Source organism: Saccopteryx bilineata, chromosome 8 (assembly GCF_036850765.1).
Source record: "Saccopteryx bilineata isolate mSacBil1 chromosome 8, mSacBil1_pri_phased_curated, whole genome shotgun sequence".
NCBI classification, from domain to species: domain Eukaryota; kingdom Metazoa; phylum Chordata; class Mammalia; order Chiroptera; family Emballonuridae; genus Saccopteryx; species Saccopteryx bilineata.
Window position 1 is genome coordinate 49,272,965 of NC_089497.1, and position 18,034 is coordinate 49,290,998.

At 42.4% G+C, this 18,034-nt stretch overlaps 1 protein-coding gene across 2 annotated transcripts in view; it reads left to right on the forward strand.

Annotated features, from left to right (window-relative positions):
• The window catches only part of CFAP91 (cilia and flagella associated protein 91), a 74,796-nt gene extending 61,565 nt beyond the window's left edge, over nucleotides 1-13,231 (forward strand). For both annotated transcript variants that reach the window (XM_066241588.1, XM_066241589.1), the window contains exon 18: nucleotides 12,209-13,231. The gene's annotated coding sequence lies outside the window, so the exon portion shown is untranslated. The remainder of the gene's footprint in view (nucleotides 1-12,208) is intronic.
• Nucleotides 13,232-18,034: the final 4,803 nt, after the last annotated feature.

An 18,034-nucleotide genomic window follows, 5' to 3' on the forward strand; every position in this document is an offset into this window, starting at 1 on the left:
GGGTGGCAGACTATAGTTTGCAGATTGCCTGCTGCCATTGGGAGGGGCCATCTGTTGCTATTGTTTGCTGGAGAAGGGTCCCCCCCCCAGCCTGTTTTGCTCGTCAGCCCTGAGAAAGAGTAAGAAACAGTTTTCCCTGCCTGCTTGCTTGTCGTTGCAAGACCCTAATAAATGGAATGGCCCACCATCATCCAACCCCACAGTTCTTTTACCATCTACCCAAATCCAAAGTAAAACTGCATGGCCACGGCCACCAGCCTTACACACCCCCATGGCACTGTGCTAGTTGTAAGCATAGCATGATGCACAACCTGCCTGATCCTGGCCCAGATGCCTCTGCAGTGTCCACCGGGGGTTGGTCTTAGGCTCAGCTAAACGTTCATGTTCACAAGACTAACCCAGACCACATTTGATAGGATTTGAGTATCAGTCTACCGAAAAAGATACAAGACAGGACCCACAGCTTCCAGCAGAGCAGCCTCAGGCAGTTCCCTTCCTATGGGAGCTCTTGCTATACCCACACAGAACACAGAGCTATTTCTTTTAGCCCCCAGCTTACAGAGTTCAGGTGCGAGGAAGAGAGATTCACGCTGGGTGAGTGCAGAGGTTGCCCCGCTTTACATGCCCCTGGACCAGAATCTCTTGTAATAATTCCATAGGCAGAGTTTCCAGGGTCCCTGCCGGTGGATTGGCCCAGGTGCGAAGGTCAGCATACTTAGGAAAGCTCAAAGCTATGGCTTCCTATTTGGTATTAATAGTTTGTTTATAATTGCTCCCAGTCAGATGCTAGTTACCAATAAGGGGTCACCTTAAGTAGAGTTAGCAACATAGTTGACATATATCACCTGTCAGATTACTAGGAGAACAGAGATAGAATTTTACTGAAAGTAAAGTTCTCATAAGAAGGGGAAGGGGTTAACCCTTTGCCTGTACCTTCTCCCTTAACCCTCCCATGGTAGAGGTACGTCACCCACTAATTTTGCCGGAGGCTATGCTGTCTGGTTACGTAAGGCACCGAGGCTTAGGGAGACTTGGAGCCCAGCATCCAGAAGGTTTGGGCGTCAGCCAGCTCTGCTAGCAGCTGTGTAATCTTATACAATTAATTTCTTTTCACTTGAGGTTTGCCCATGCGCATGTGATCAAGAGACCCTCTCAGGGCAATCTGTTGGGACCTTAAGTCTTAATAAAAGAGGATCATGGGAAGAGAGTTGAGATGAGGGGAGAGTCGAGAAAGAGAGCAGAGAGAAAACTGATAAAGGACTCCTAAATACAAAGCTGTTGGGGCTCTGGCTGAGTAGCTCAGTTGGTTAGAGAGCATTGTCCCAGCATGCCATCGTTGTGAGTTTGATCCCTGGTTGGGGCACATATTCTGCTCACGAAAATTAGGGGATCAGGGAACATGCAGATAACCCAGTACTTTCAGCCTTTTGTATAGTGCATTTTCACCAATGAAATAAAAGTTGGTTTTGCATCTCATTTGCATAATCAAACAACTTTCTTTGACTTGTTTGCTTTTCTGATGTTCTTATTTAATAAAAAAAATCAAATGCTTCTTTTTTTATTGCTTCATATACATTTTGAAATATCCCCTAATTTTTGTGAACAGTATACAAGGATCAACTAATGAATGCATAAATAAGTGGAATGACAAATCAATGATTTTTTCTCTCTCTCTCTTTGTCTCTCTTCCTCTTCCTCTAAAACTCAATAAATTAAAAAAAAATCAAGCTATGGCTATAAATTACAGCAGAAAAGCTAATAAGTATAAATCATTTACATAGTTTGAAATGAATACATCTGCATTTACTTCTTAGTATAACACACCTGTTCTATGACATCGACCGTCATAGAAATTAAGCTGGAGGAGTGAAAATTAAGCTGGAGGAAATTAAGCTGGAGGAGTGTTAAAATGATTTTCTCCTTTATACTTACTGAAAGTAAAATACATTTTATTAAAACCTGTGTAAAGGATATTATAGTTATAAAATATAGTTTAAAAAAATCTACTTACCAAGCTAACTACAGATACTCAACAAGGAAGAGCAACCAGTAAATTAATAAAGTATCTTTTTAACACTTTATTGAATGGTTGGAACATGATGCCTAATGGCCCCCATTATATATATTTCCTCTTTCTTCTCTTAGAGGGAAGATAGGAAGGACAGCTGTGAGATTTTAAATGATGCTTAGAGAAAGGGGCATGGACCATTGATTTAAAAAATTTTTAATCAGCTTGAAGATAATGAAGAGCTAATAAAATGAGGAATTCTGGGTAATAATTTAGAAGAAGGCAAATTCAGAATATTGGATCTGGTATTTGGAGCCGTTTTTTTTTTTCCTGAAGAACTATGCAAATTAAAAAAAAATGTGGTTGATGGCCCTGGCTGGTTGGCTCAGCAGTAGAGCGTCGGCCTGGCGTGCGGGGGACCTGGGTTTGATTCCCGGCCAGGGCACATAGGAGAAGTGCCCATTTGCTTCTCCACCCCCCCCTCCTTCCTCTCTGTCTCTCTCTTCCCCTTCCGCAGCCAGGGCTCCATTGGAGCAAGGATGGCCCGGGCGCTGGGGATGGCTCCTTGGCCTCTGCCCCAGGCGCTAGAGTGGCTCTGGTCGCAGCAGAGCAACGCCCTGGAGGGGCAGAGCGTCGCCCCCTGGTGGGCAGAGCGTCGCCCCTGGTGGGCGTGCCGGATGGATCCCGGTCAGGCACATGCGGGAGTCTGACTGTCTCTCCCCGTTTCCAGCTTCAGAAAAAAAAAATGTGGTTGAAAGTCTGAATAATGCTTTATAAAACTAGGGAGACAAAACCTGAAGTCAACATTGAGGCCCTGGTAAACCTCTTCCATTTGGGTGGGGCTCCAGAGGCTATGCCCTGGTAGGAAGGGTTAATTAGAAGTAAACCACCCTTCCCATAGACTACAGTTTAGCTTCTAATCATCTGAATGTTCCCCAAAATATCTCAGCCCCAGAAATTGAATTAAAGAGATCTTTGATTCCTGTTGCCTGGTGGTGCTTGTCAGGAACAAACTTAAGTTCTCTTTGGAGAGATTTGAAGTCATCCTAGATCTCGGTTTATTTTCACAAACAATTTTCCATGTACAATTTCCAGAACACAATCAATGTTTATGAGGAGGCATATAAAAACTTAAACAAGCAGAAATTATAGAGGTAGTAAAAACAAAACTAAAGGGATCTGAAATATTGGAATTATTAGACATTGATTTTTAAATGGCTGTGCTCACTGCATTGGATTTCTAGTCTCCAGAACTGTGAGAAAATACATTTCTGCTGTTTAATTCACCCAGTCTATGGTATTTTGTTACTGTGACAGGTTTTGGTCCCAGGAGTGGATTGCTGCCCTAACAAGTACTTAACCGTGTGGAAGCAGCTTTGCAACTAGAGAATGGGGAGAGGCAGCAAGAGTTTTGAGATGCCTGCTAGACATGTGGATGCGAAGGGATTCTGGTGAACTCTCAGACGGCGGTGTGGAATGTTATTGGAAACTAGAGGAAAGGCAGCCCATGTTATAAAGACCTCGGCTGAACTTTGTTATGTTTTATGGCAAGTAGAATTTGTAAGTGATGAAATTGGATGTTTTAGTTGAGAAGATTTCTAAGCAAAGTGTTAAAAGAGTTGGTTTCTTCTCACTGTTTCTAGTAAAATGTGAAAGCAGAGAGATGAATTAAAGAAAGAATTGCTAAGCAAAAAGGAACAAGAATTTGAAGATTTGGAAGAATCTTAGCCTGTCCATATTTCAAAAAATGAGAACATGTATCCTGGAAAGAACACTACAGAAGCGGCTGAAGAGCTATTTGATAAAGAGCTTATGAACCTGACCAGGCAGTGGTGCAGTGGATGGAGCGTCGGACTGGGATGGGGAGGACCCAGGTTCGAGACCCTGAGGTCGCCAGTTTGAGTGCGGGATCATCTGGCTTGAGCAAAAGCTCACCAGCTTGGACCCAAGGTTGCTGGCTCGAGCAAGGGGTTACTCAGTCTGCTGAAGGCCCGTGGGCAAGGCGCATATGAGAAGGCAATCAATGAACAACTAAGGTGTCAAAAATGAAAAACTGATGATTGTTGCTTCTCATCTCTCTGTTCTTGTCTGTCTGTCCCTATCTATCCCTCTCTCTGACTCTATCTCTGTCACTGTATAAAAAAAATTTTTTTAAAAAGATAAAGAGCTTATGAGATTATAACAGTAGGAACACTGCCAGTTTGAACCGAAAGGGCTAGAGGCAAGATGAAATGAAGGAAGGCTGTCAGACTGACTGCTTGAATTTGACAGGATGAGACAATACAGCTAATATGCTTTAAATGTGCAGTTCTTCAAGAAGAAGAAAAACTAACCCAGAAGGTGATTTAAAATGATTAGGGCCACTTGGCCTCTGCCCAGAACTTTAAGGGGCGGGATTGCCTGTAGGACCCTACCCTAGCAGAGCTGCAGTGATGCACCAGGAGCCATGGGATTGGGGCACAGCAGAGCTGAAGGGGCTGGACCACCCTACAGAGATATGGAAGTAATGGGGTCATCCCATGACCTGGAAAATAGGGGACTGAGCCAAAGTATTAATCTCAAGTTTAAGATCCAGTAGAATTTTTCTGGCTAAGCTTTGGACTTGCTTGGGACCCATTACTCTTACCTTCCTTCTGACTTCTCCCTTTTGGAATAGGAATATCTATTCTATACCTGTCCCATCATTGTATTTTGGAAGCACATAACTTGTCCAGTTCACAGCTGGAGAGGAATGTTGTTTCAAAATGAATCAAACCTTGAGACTCACCCATATCAGATTAGGTAATATTTAAATTAAACTTTGGACTTTAGTGTTGATGTTCAAATGAGTTAAGACTTTTGGAACTGTTGAGATGGGATGAATGTATTTTGCATGTGAGAAGGACATGAATTTTGGGGGTTGGGTGTGGAATGCTAAGGACTTAATTGTGTCACCCCAAAATTCATATAGTGAAGCCCTAACCTCCAAGATATTGGCATTTGGAAATGAGGACTGTGGGAGATAATTAGTATTAGATGAGATCATGAGGGTGGGTCCCTTCTGATGGTAGTAGTGTTCTTATAAGAGACACGGGAGGGTTTCCTCTTTCTGCCTTCCCCGCCACATGAGGACAGAGCTAGAAGGCAGCCATCTGTAAAATGTTTCATCAAGCAAGTGTCAGCCATTTCAGAGTTAAAATAATGCAGTGAGTTTTCTGGTAAAAATACAATGGAAAGCCCTGGCTGGTTTGCTCAGTGGATAGAGCGTCAGCCTGGTGTGCAGATGTTCTGGGTTCCATCCCTGGTCAGAGCACACATGAGAGGTAACTGTCTGGTTCTCTTCTCCTTCCTCTCCCCCTTCTCTCTCTTTTCCCCTCTCACAGCTAGTGGCTTGGTCTGAGCATCAGATCTGGGCACTGAGAATAGTTTGACTGATTTGAGCATCAGCCCCAGACAGGCATTGCTGGGTGGATCCCAGTTGGGCCATATGCAGGAGTCTCTCTCACTATCTCTCCTCCTCTCACTTAAAAAAAAATGGAATGAAACTAGAAATCAATAACAAGATAATTTTAATATGTTTGAAAATTAAGAAATGTAGGTGTAAATAATCTGTTTATCAAGAAAGTTTCAGAACAGAAACTAGAAAATATCTTGAACTGAAGAATGATGAAAATGCTATGTATGTATCAAACTTGTGGAATGCTGCTAATATGGCGCTTAGATAGAAAGTTATAGTCTTAAAGGCATTTATTAGAAAAGAAATGGTGAAAATAAGATGCACCCATTTTTAAGAAATTAGAGGCTCTGGATGGTTTGCTCAGTGGTAGAGCGTCAGCCTAGCATGTGGATGTCCTGGGTTCGATTCCCAGTCAGTAAACATAGGAAAGGCACCATCTGCTTCTTCATTCCTTCCCCTCTTGCTTCTCTCTATATATTTCTCTCTTCCTCTCCCACAGCCATGGCTTGGTTGGAGCAAGTTGGCACCGAGGATGGCTCCATGGCTTCACCTCAGGTGCTAAAAATGGTTTGTTGCCAAGTAATGGAGCAATGGCCCCAGATGGGCACTGCATTGCCCCATTGGGGGCTTGCCAGATGGATCCTGGTTGGGACAAATGTGGGAATCTGTCTCGCTGCCTCCTCACTTCTCACTTTAAAAAAAAAAGAAAGAAAGAAATTTTAAAAAGGACAGCAAATTAGAAGCAAAAAAGTAAAAGGAAGAAAGTAACAAACTAAAAATAACAAAAGTTAATAAAACAGAAAACTGACATGTCTTCTGATTATAGGTAGGATGTAGTAGGTAGCTGCAATAATTAGAGAAAATAATGGGTACACTATAAATGTCATATTTTAAAGACAGTAGAGAGCTGTGGAAACAAAGGGACTAGATGAACTAAACTGGTGGAGAGGAAAGAGTCCATCTTAAGTGAGGTTACTGGCCATTTTCTTCCCTGGGGCATCACCCAAGTCTGGGCACAAGCTAAGACTCGGGCCTGCCAAAGGCAGAGGGACTATACTCCGGGGGGGGGGGTGATCTGTTATACAGGCTCCCTGCGCTGTCTGAAGTTAAAAGATGACTTGGGGGTGGTGAATACACAGTAAAATATACAGATAATGTTTTATAGAATTGTACCCCCTGAAACCTACATAACTTTGTTAACTTATGTCATCCCAATAAATTCAATAAAAACAAAATAGAATATAAAAAATTTGAATATTATTCTAATACTGTTAAAAAAAAGAAGAAGAGATTATGACACAAACAACACATAGATCAAAAGGTGGCCATGTGAAGACACAGTGAGAAGGCAACTACCTGCAAACTAAGGAGAAAGGCTTCAGAAGAAAGGGACCTGCCTGACCAGGCGGTGGTGCAGTGGATAGAGCATCGGACTGGGATGCATCGGACTGGGATGCGGAAGACCCAGGTTCGAGACCCTGAGGTTGCCAGCTTGAGCGCAGGCTCATATGGTTTGAGCAAAGCTCACCAGCTTGGACCCAAGGTTGCTGGCTGGAGCAAAGGGTTACTTGGTCTGCTGTAACCCCACAGACTGACAGTCTCTAGAACTGAGAGAAAATAAAGTTGTTATTTAAGCCAGGCAGTCTGGGGTATTTGTTATGGCATTTCTAGCTAACTAGTAAAAAAAAAAAGTTACAGAATAAAGTAAAAAAGCTAAAAGAAAGCAGAGAAGTGACTTGAAGAAGGAATTGTTAAGCAAAATGGAACAAAAAGTTGAAGCAAAAATTTCAATTCTCACACATATTTGCAGTGGATATATTTTCTGAGTTTAAACTACACTTCCCGTAGCACTTTCTAAACCTTGAAGCAAATGCAAAGGAGATTTTCATATTTCAAAATCTGTCTTAGTGTGCCATGGAGGAACATCCACCTAACCTTCAGGGGGAAGTGATTAAGCAGCACCGTAATGACATGCGAAAAGGCAGATATCAAGAGGGGAATCTAATGGACCTGTAGAAACACCTCCTGAGTAATAACCTGCACAGTTACAAGTGTATGCTCCTGGATGGCATTGCACTGGCAGCACGTGTCTGTGCGAACGATACTTTCAAAGCGGAGATGGCGAAATGTCCCATTACACATCACCATTAATGGTTGAACATCTGCAATTAATTTTGATGACTTGAACTTCAATTAAGCAAAATGTTATCCTGAAATAATAGTTTCATTCTCATTAGTAGACTTGTATTACAAAAAACTGGTCAATTATTATTACTGTCTTTTGAATTTTATAAAAAAAAAACACAGGTGGGAGTTTGTTTTTTCTCTTGTTACTTGAGTACCTGTATAATGTTCTGGATTTTGCCTTTTGGTCCACAAAACCAAAATATTTACTATCAGGCCTTTTGCAGAAGAGTGACAGTCCCTACTCTACAACAGTTAAAAATCAGTGAAGTAGAACTAAATACGACAGCAGGGATGAATCTCCCAGATACAAGGGTTAAAAGAAACTACATCCAAAAACACCCAAAAAACAAAGCAAGTCTACAATATGTAGCTATTTCTGTAAAGCTCAAAATACTGTGTTGAGAAATGCATAATTAGGAGGTAAGACATAAAGAAAAGCAAGGAAATAATTAGCGTAGAAATAAGAATAGTGATTACAGTAGAAATAAGAAGGTAGGGAGAGGTCTGTGAGGAGTCAAGGGGAGTTTATAGGACTTACTAATCTGGTTGATATGGGCACAGATGAATACTTTACATCAGGGGTCAGGAACCTCTTTGGCTGAGAGAGCCATGAACGCCACATATTTTAAAATGTAATTCCATGAGAGCCATACAACGACCCGTGTACATTATGCATTACCCAATAAAAATTTGGTGTTGTCCCGGAGAACAGCTGTGATTGGCTCCAGCCACCCGCAACCATGAACATGAGCGGTAGGAAATGAATGGATTGTAATACATGAGAATCTTTTATATTTTTAACATTATTTTTTTTTTTTATAAATAAATTTTTATTTTAATGGGGTGACATCAATAAATCAGGGTACATACATTCAAAGAAAACATTTCCAGGTTATCTTGTTATTTAGTTCTGTTGCATACCCATCACCCGAAGAGAGATCGTCCTCCGCCACCCTCCATCCAGTTCTCTCTGTACCCCTCCCCCTTCCCTCTCCCTCCTTCCCTCCCCCCACCCCCCATAGCCAGCACACTCCTGTTCATGCCTCTTAGTCTCGCTTTTATGTCCCACCAATGTATGGAATCCTGCAGTTCCTGTTTTTTTCTGATTCACCCATTTCACCCCGCACAATGCTACCAAGACTCCACCATTCCGCTATAAGTGATCCGATGTCACCCTTTCTCCTAGCTGAATAATATACCATGGTGTATATGTGCCCCGTCTTCTTTATCCAGTCCTCTATTTTTTTTTACAGTGATTAACAGCCTTTAAGCAAACTCTTGGCCAATACAGCAAGAATCCATAAATGAGTAGTGTCCTTAACATGTTCCCCAAGTCCAAGTTGGCCCCATCACCATGCCAAATCCCCGAAAAATGCAACCCAACCACAGTTCAGTCTGTTAGGAGCCGCCACAGGGAGCAGTAGTCCAGGAAAGTTCCCCACAGGAAAAGTCCGCATGGCACTGGAATTGTTGTCACCATTCTATACTTTGCAGCTCATGTCCAAGTCCCAATGACCGCTGCTTCTAGCTGGTAATGATTCAGGCAGACTGGAAAAAACCATTTGCAGCATGCGTGGATATGGAGCTTCTGTTCTCCTCTGCCTGGAGAGCTGAGACCAGGTTGCTTTTCCCTGGAGCTCTGTGACTGTGGCCTGGTAAAGAGAACCTTGGGATACAATAAGCTGGGTGGCAAAGGTAAATTCATAATACAAGTTGGCATAAGAAGGAAAGAGAGCTCTAAATTAAGAGTAGGTCTCAGCCTGAAATATGAGTGGGGCATTGAGGTAGGAGGGATAAAGGAAACACTATATATTAAGCAAAGCAGCAGAAAATAGGACTATCAACACCCACAACAGAGATCTTTGAGGGAAGAATAAAAAACCTGACTATTCAGGCAAAACATAGTTAAGTGGCCCTTGTGCAAATGAGATCAGTTTACCTGCTTCTTGGAAGAAATACCCTAGGCTCGTCCACAGTGTCGTAGATGGGGCCGACGGCCCTGGGCACCTTCAGCCTTCAGTGGCAAACCCCAGCTTTCTGGGCAAGGTTAGGTCATAGGTGGTTGGAGCAGGGCTGGAAGAGACTGAACCCTCCCTTAGAGGAGCGAGGGGGAAGCCCACCTTCCAGTGTCCCTGTTTCCTCACAGCAGAGGCGTGTAAGCCTGGCAGGCTTTAGCTCAATGACCTTCCTTTCCACTATTGAAGCAGGACCCAGATGGCATCCTATGAGACCCTTTTGGGTGTTGGAGCCTTTAAGGGTGTATCCTAAAAGCTGGTAGTTCCCCTGATCTCTATTGGGCTTTTTCTGCCTCTAGGTATCTTAAAAGCCATTCTCAGAAGATCTCGCTGAGGGGTTTGAGGATCCCCTTCCGCCTATATAAATCTTTTCCATATATCTGGAGCTATTTGGAAAAAAGACAAAACAGTGTTATTAGCTAGATCTAATAAAGAAGGTAGTAGTTTGCAGGCGAAAAAGATTTAGTGTCTCCTGTTCATCAGCATTCAAAAGAAATGTAAATTTTTTTTTTTAAGTAAAAAGCATGATATGGTAGACCCGTCGGAGTCATTGGCCTGGTGTGCAGGATTCCCAGGTTCGATTCCCGGCCAGAGCACACAGGAGAAGCGCCCATCTACCTCTCCATTCCTCCCCCTCTCCTTCCGCCCGCAGCCAAGGTTCCACCGGAGCAAATCCACCCTGGACCCTAAGGATGGCCCCATGGCCTCTGCCCCAGTCACCAGAATGGCTCCGGTTGCAACAGAGCAACATCCCAGATGGGCAGAGCATTCCCCCCGGTAGGCATGCCAGGTGGATCCCAGTCAGGCACATGCAGGAGTCTGTCTGACTGCCTCCCCATCCCCATCCTCAGAAATATACAAAAAATAAATAAATAAAAGAAAAATACTAAAAAAAAGGGGGGGGGGCATACCCTTGTGCTAAAGCACCAGGGAGCATGGAGTGAGCTTGAGTATGTCCTATGAAACATGGAGATCTATGTTTCTATATAAGTCTTTGAAGAAGGAGGAACTGCTGAAATAGTTTATCAGCATTTGTCCCTAAGACAGCAGTCTTTATAGTGGGAACACCATACGTAAATATTTGCTGTCTGTCTATAGATTAAGGGGGGAATATGGCAAATGCTGAAAAGCCATGATCTTTGTGCTCCTCCCCTCCCCCAACCCCCTCCCTCTCCTCCCCCCACCCTATAACCCCCACACTGTTGTTTATGTCTCTGAGTCTCATCTTTATGTCCCACCTATGTGTGGAAACATATAGTTCTTAGTTTTTTCTGATTTACTTCTTTCACTCAGTATAATGTTATCAAGGCCCATCCATGTTGTTGTAAAAGATCCGATGGCATCATTTCTTGTGGCTGAGTAGTATTCCATAGTATATATATACCAAAGCTTTTTAATCCACTCGTCCTCTGATGGACACTTGGGCTGTTTCCAAATCTTTCCTATTGTGAACAATGCTGCCATAAACATGGGGGTGCATTTCTTCTTTTCAAACAGTGCTATGGTGTTCTTGGGGTATATTCCTAACAGTGGTATAGCTGGGTCAAAAGGCAGTTCGATTTTTAATTTCTTGAGGAATCTCCATATTGTTTTCCACAGTGGCTGCACCAGTCTGCATTCCCACCAGCAGTGCAGGAGGGTTCCCTTTTCTCCACATCCTCGCCAGCACTTATTCTGTGTTGTTTTATTGATGAGCGCCATTCTGACTGGTGTGAGGTGATATCTCATTGTGGTTTTAATTTGCATTTCTCTAATCATTAGTGATGTTGAACATTTTTTCATATGCCTATTGGCCATCTGTGTGTCCTCTTTGGAGAAGTGTCTATTCATTTCTTTTGCCCATTTTTGGATTGGATTGTTTGTTTTCCTGGTATTAAGTTTTACAAGTTCTTTATAAATTTTGGTTATTAACCCCTTATCAGACGCTATGTCAAATATATTCTCCCATTAACATTATTTTTTTATTAAATATTTGTCTGCGAGCCAGATGCAGCCATAAAAAGAGCCACATCTGGCTCGTGAGCCATAGGTTCCCGACCCCCGCTTTACATGAATTTATTAAGTTTTCTGTACTTTCCTATGTGTGAAATATGTCATAATTAAAAGTTAGAAAAATGTACATATATACACAAATGTATATGCATGCAGACTATTTCTGGAAAGATCAACAAGAGATGGATAAGTAGTTGTTGCTACACATGGAAACTAAAGACTGAAGGTCAGACTAAGGGGAAAGAGACGTACTTTCTTCATGTTTAGATATACCCTTTTGTGTTTGAATTTTTTTTATTGTGTATACATATTAAGTTTTCAGTTATAACCCAGATAATGTAAATTGTTGTTGTTTTTTTAAGTGCTAGAATTTGGAACCTGGGACCCTGTGAATTAAGAAACGTTTGGGTCGGGGGCTCATGAGTGGCAGAGCTGGGATGTGCCTGGTGCTGTCTGACTTAAAGCCAGGGCTCTGTGTGATTGTATCACAGTAACTTCACGGATGTATTGTTCTAATAATGATTGTTTCTGAGGAGATGACATCTCAGGCATTTGTGTTGTTTTTTACAGGTTATGATCTTTTCTCAAAGAAGCTGTCCCAGTCATCAGAAAGAACTCCAGTGCGTGTGCTTCTCCCGAGTGTGCGGCTCTGCCAGGCTTGTCAATGTGTCATCGAGGAAGAAAGAGATTTATTTCTCTTAAACCCCCAAAAGATTAAAATGATTTTCAGTAATAATCAAATGAAGGAACTTAATTCTCTTTGGTGTTTCCCAGATACTCTACTTCAAGAGAAAATTTTCTCCTCTCTCATCTCAACATTTTGTTCACTATGAGGATATGCTGACGTGTTGAATCAAACAGAAAGCAGTGTTACTGAATATTTCTTAAGTAGTTGTGGTTTGCTTTTCATAGTGCATTAGCATGATCTATTCTACTAACGTTGGTATTATGCCTATCCCACGACCCAGCATTTTATCTCCTAGCTAGATATATACCTAATGGAAATGTATGAGTATGTGTACTAAAAACATGCAAGAAACTTTATAGCAGTACTATTTAGAGTAGACCCACACTAAAAACCCAAATGTCCATCTGCATTGGAATAGAAAAACAAATTGTGCTATGTCAGTACAATGACACATCAACTCGCCATTGAACTTTAGATCTAAGAAGTATATTCATGCAACACCCATGGAGAGGGTGATGTTGGAGAGCAACCTGCCCATCCATCCTGTGTGTTGATGAGCATCAGGGTTGACTGGATCCTTCCTTATTTAAAGATCAGTAAATAGCAAAAAACAAATAAACAAGACCAAATTAACATGGGGCCCGTGTGAAGAATTTACAAAATAAAATGTATGTTACTCTGAAAATGTGTGTTGTTCTTAGAAAACATCTTATTACAGAAAACAAGAAGAAAAACTATCTGATGTTTTGAATAGGTGGCAAAACGACATGACCCTTTGGGAAATTGAAACGGAACAGTAAGAGGAAGAGACAGCAGCCAAAGAACACAGATGCAGGCTAAAAAGAAAAAGCTGCTGGTATCAGAAATATCAGGGAAGCACTATGTAAAAGTACATGATTGTCTAACCACCATGCTGTACGCCTGGAACTAATGCAAAATAATATTGAATGTGAACTGTAATTGAAACTTAAAAAAATTTTTTAAAAGAAAGCTCACTACACAAATAAGAATACAAAAGGTTAAAAATCCAATGACATCCATTTGGATACAGTTAAAAGAACAGAAATCTCACAGCAGATAATGAAATTGGTATGTTGCTGACGGATTTGTTATGTCATCCAGTATGAGGTAGGAAGGAAAGGGCAAAGATTTGAAAATTACAGAGGTTAGCTCTGGACAACCTTTCCTACAAGCAACAGGGATTTATGAAGAAGAAACCAAAACGTGAAACCAAAACAATAATCAAGGATTTGCTGAGCTGAAAAAAGACCTGATTACAAAAACTTGAAAGGGTTTACCTTGTCCTTGGAACATAGGATCGGAGCACCACCCCCTCCCCCCAGGATCACTGACAAACAGAGAAATACTGCACAGTGAGGAGGCGATTGACTTTTGTTCCTTTAAAAATTCTAACCTGAACTAGGTAAAGTTGGTGTTAGTCACTACTGAAATTTTAAAAAATCAGGAACACAAAATGAGAAGCGAGTTCTGGAAGATGGAAAGAAGGAGGGAGGAGTAACGCTATACAGCAGAGAACAACAGACTTTCTGTGAAGAGCCAGAGAGTTATTTTTGGCTTTGCAGGCCAGGTGGTCTCTGATGCAGCTACTTAACGCCGCTGTTGTACAGTGGAAACAGGCGTGGAAATACATAAATGAGTGAATAAATATGGCTGTGTTCCAGTAAAATTTTATTTACAAAAACCGGCAGCAGGCAGGATCTGGCCCATGGTCTGTAGTTTGCGCATTCCTTTTTTATGTAATGAACTAAAGTTAAGATCAATACCTACTTTGGAAAAGGTTTTAAAGTGGCTTCTAATAGAGAACAAATAACAAAACTTAGAATAGAAACTTAAAATAGAAAAACTTCATGTAGTCTTCCAAAAAATGTTTTGTGTTTAGACAAAAAGGAAACAAAGTATTACAGAATTTCCATTAATCAACTGAAGTTTACCAGGAGAGGAAAACCTTTTTTCTGATACTGGCAACCCTCCAGATACAATGACTTGAGTCTAAATACCCCAACTTTGATAACCTTTGCTCTTGAAAAGAAAACACCTTGAGTGATGGGCAAAATTTAGGTTAAAAGCCATGTTATCATGACAACTAGAGCCACATAGTGGATTGAGGAAAGACTGATACAGTCGATAGCAATACACAATCACAGTAAACTAATTCTGAGGAAGAAAACTTTTTTTGCGTGGGTGCATTATCAGATGTAGCGAATCCTTGTGCCACTTAGCAAAGGCATTGTCTCTTCAAAATGCTTGAGGATTGGCAAGGTAAAATCCAAGGAAGAAGTGTGCAATGTGAGTACACATTTTGGGATGAGAAACTATTAACACAAAATTGTTGGACATTCCAAATTTCTAAAGTGCAGACCTCCCAGACAAACTACATTCAAGTCTGAGTGTCTGTTAGTTCCGGGGAAGCTCCTACTAACTCTCAAATCCACTCCTCACTTCTAGACCATGGTACGCACACTTGGAAGTAGAGTTGCATCTACTAAGAAGACTTGGAGAACTTTTACACAGCAAGCTGCATGGAGGCTGCAGACCTACTCACCAGACCAGGGGTAGTCAACCTTATACCTACCGCCCACTTTTGAATTTCTGTTAGTAGTAAAATTTTCTAACCGCCCACTGGTTCCACAGTAATGGTGATTTATAAAGTAGGGAAGTAACTTTACTTTATAAAATTTATAAAGCAGAGTTACAGCAAGTTAAAGCATATAATAATTACTTACCAAGTATTTTATGTTGGATTTTTGCTAAGTTTGGCAGAAAATTTTTTTATAAAACAACTTACTATAGTTAAATCTATCTTTTTATTTATACTTTAGTTGCTCTGCTACCGCCCACCATGAAAGCTGGAATGCCCGTTAGTGGACAGTAGGGACCAGGTTGACTACCACTGCTCTAGAAGAATGAGAATCTCAGAGAGCACATGAGTGAGTATTAGCGAATGGCCTCCAACTGTGCTCACTACTCTGGAACAAAAGCCAAGCTAGCACCTTTACAGTGCAGTAGCATGGAGGTTAAGAGAGTAGGCTCTGGAGCCAGATGGTCTGGATTGAAATCCCAGTCAAATGACATTGTGTCTGCAGACAAGTTGGTTAACCTCACTAAGCCTTAGCTTCCGCATGTCTAAGATGGTATAACCATAGAATGTACATCATGGGTTGGGTATGAAGATGTGTATTGATATAATTTATATAAAAGACTTAGGACAGCACCTGGTATATGGTAAGCACCCAGTAGCAGCAATTAGCTAATTTTAATATCACTGTGGGATAGGAGCAAAAGTGATATGGATGGAGCACGTTTCTTTCTTTTTTTTTTTTTTTTTTTTACATAGGCAGAGATAGACAGGGACAGACAGACAGGAATGGAGAGAGATGAGAAGCATCAATCATCAGTTTCTCGTTGCGCGTTGCGACTTCTTAGTTGTTCATTGATTGCTTTCTCACATGTGCCTTGACCATGGGCCTTCAGCAGACCGAGTAACCCCCTGCTGGAGCCAGCGACCTTGGGTCCAAGCTGGTGAGCTCTTTGCTCAAGCCAGATGAGCCCGCGCTCAAGCTGGTGAGCTCGGGGTCTCGAACCTGGGTCCTTCCGCATCCCAGTCTGACGCTCTATCCACTGCGCTACCACCTGGTCAGGCTGGAGCACGTTTCTTGATTTTTTTTTTCTGAAGTGAGAGGAGGGGAGGCAGAGACTCCCACATGCGCCTGACCAGGATCCACCTGTCAAGCCCGCTAGGGGGCGATGCTCTGCCCATCTGGGGCATTACTCTTTGCAACTGGAGCCATTCTAGCACCTGAGGTGGAGGCCATGGAGCCATCCTCAGTGCCTGGGCCGACTTTGCTCCAATGGAGCCTTGGCTGCAGAAGGGGAAGAGAGAGAGAGAGAGAAAGGAGAAGGAGATGGGCACTTCTCCTGTGTGCCTTGATGGGGAATTGAACCCGGGACATCCACATGCCCAGCTGACACTCTACCACTGACCCAACTGGCCAGGGCCTGTTTCTTGCTTTTAAGCCAAAAGGTACACCTATTGCTACATGGAAAGTGGACCAGTGGATGTCAGTCTATCAGATGAGTTTCTCTGTCCTGCTTGGGGAAGAATGAGAGAGAATATGGATCTGCTGTCATCCCTCCTCCCCACAAGGGATGAAAGGAGAGGAATGAGCGCCTCACGTTCTATAGAAACTACGTATTGACAATAGGGCTCCCTCTCTCTTGGATATCAAAGCAGCAGAAGAAACCATCTGTATCATGAAGAAGAATTCCCAGAAAACTTACCTAAAACTATGGAAAAATAAGGCATCTTTTTCTATAGTTGCCAAATGTTGAAGAAGCTATGGGTACACAACATAATCAAGAGTTCAAATGAGAAATGTTTCCCTGAAATCTATGTACTCATTGATCAGTGTCACCCTGTTAAATTTAATTTTCTAAATAAAAAAAAAAATGCTTGTCAAGAAGCAGGGGCAATAATGATTCTCAGTAATGGCTGCATGTTAAAATTATTTCAGTACTTTAAAAAATTGGTTTTTGAACCTCTCTCCAGACCAATTAAGATAGATTCTTTATAAGAAGATAATGTCCAAAATATATTTAAAAACTCATATAACTTAATAGCAAAAAACCCTGCAAAGCCCTAATAATCTTATTAAAAATGGGCAGAATATCTAAATAGACATTTTTCCAAAGAACATATAGAGATGGTCAACAGGTATATAAAAAGAAGCTCAGCATAATTAATCATCAGGGAAATGCAAATGAAAATCTCATAATATATTACCTCATACCTGTCAGAATGGCTATTACCAAAAAACACAATAAATAAATGTTAGTGAGTATGTGGGAAAAAGGGAACCCTTGTACACTTCTTTTCTTTCCTTCTTATTTATTTCTTTATTTTGTGAGAGACAGGGACAGATAGGAAGGGAGAGAGATGAGAAGCGTCAGTTCTTTGTTGCGGCACCTTAGTTGTTCATTGATTGCTTTCTCATATGTGCCTTGACGGGGGAGGGGGGGCTGCAGCAGAGTCAGTGTCCCCTTGCTCAAACTAGCGACCTTGGTTTCAAGCCTGCTAGCAACCTTTGGACTCAAGCCAGTGACAATGACGTCATGTCTACAATCTCACACTCAAGCTGGTGACACCACACTCAAGCCGGTGACCTCAGAGTTTTGAACCTGGGCCGTCTGCATCCCAGTCTGATGCTCTATCCACTGCACCACTGCCTGGTCAGGTCTCATATATCCTTGCGGGAGTAACTGTGCAACCATTAGGAAAAACAGTATGGAGGGTCCTTAAAAAATTAAAAAGAGAGGCCCTGGTCAGTTGGCTCAGCGGTAGAGCGTCGGCCTGGCGTGCGGGGGACCCGGGTTCGATTCCCAGCCAGGGCACACAGGAGAAACGCCCATTTGCTTCTCCACCTCACCCCCTCCTTCCTCTCTGTCTCTCTCTTCCCCTCCCACAGCCAAGGCTCCATTGGAGCAAAGATGGCCCAGGCGCTGGGGATGGCTCCATGGCCTCTGCCCCAGGCACTGGAGTGGCTCTGGTCGCGGCAGAGCGACGCCCCGGAGGGGCAGAGCATCGCCCCCTGGTGGGCAGAGCGTGCCCCTGATGGGCGTGCCGGGTGGATCCCGGTCGGGCGCATGCGGGAGTCTGTCTGACTGTCTCTCCCCGTTTCCAGCTTCAGGAA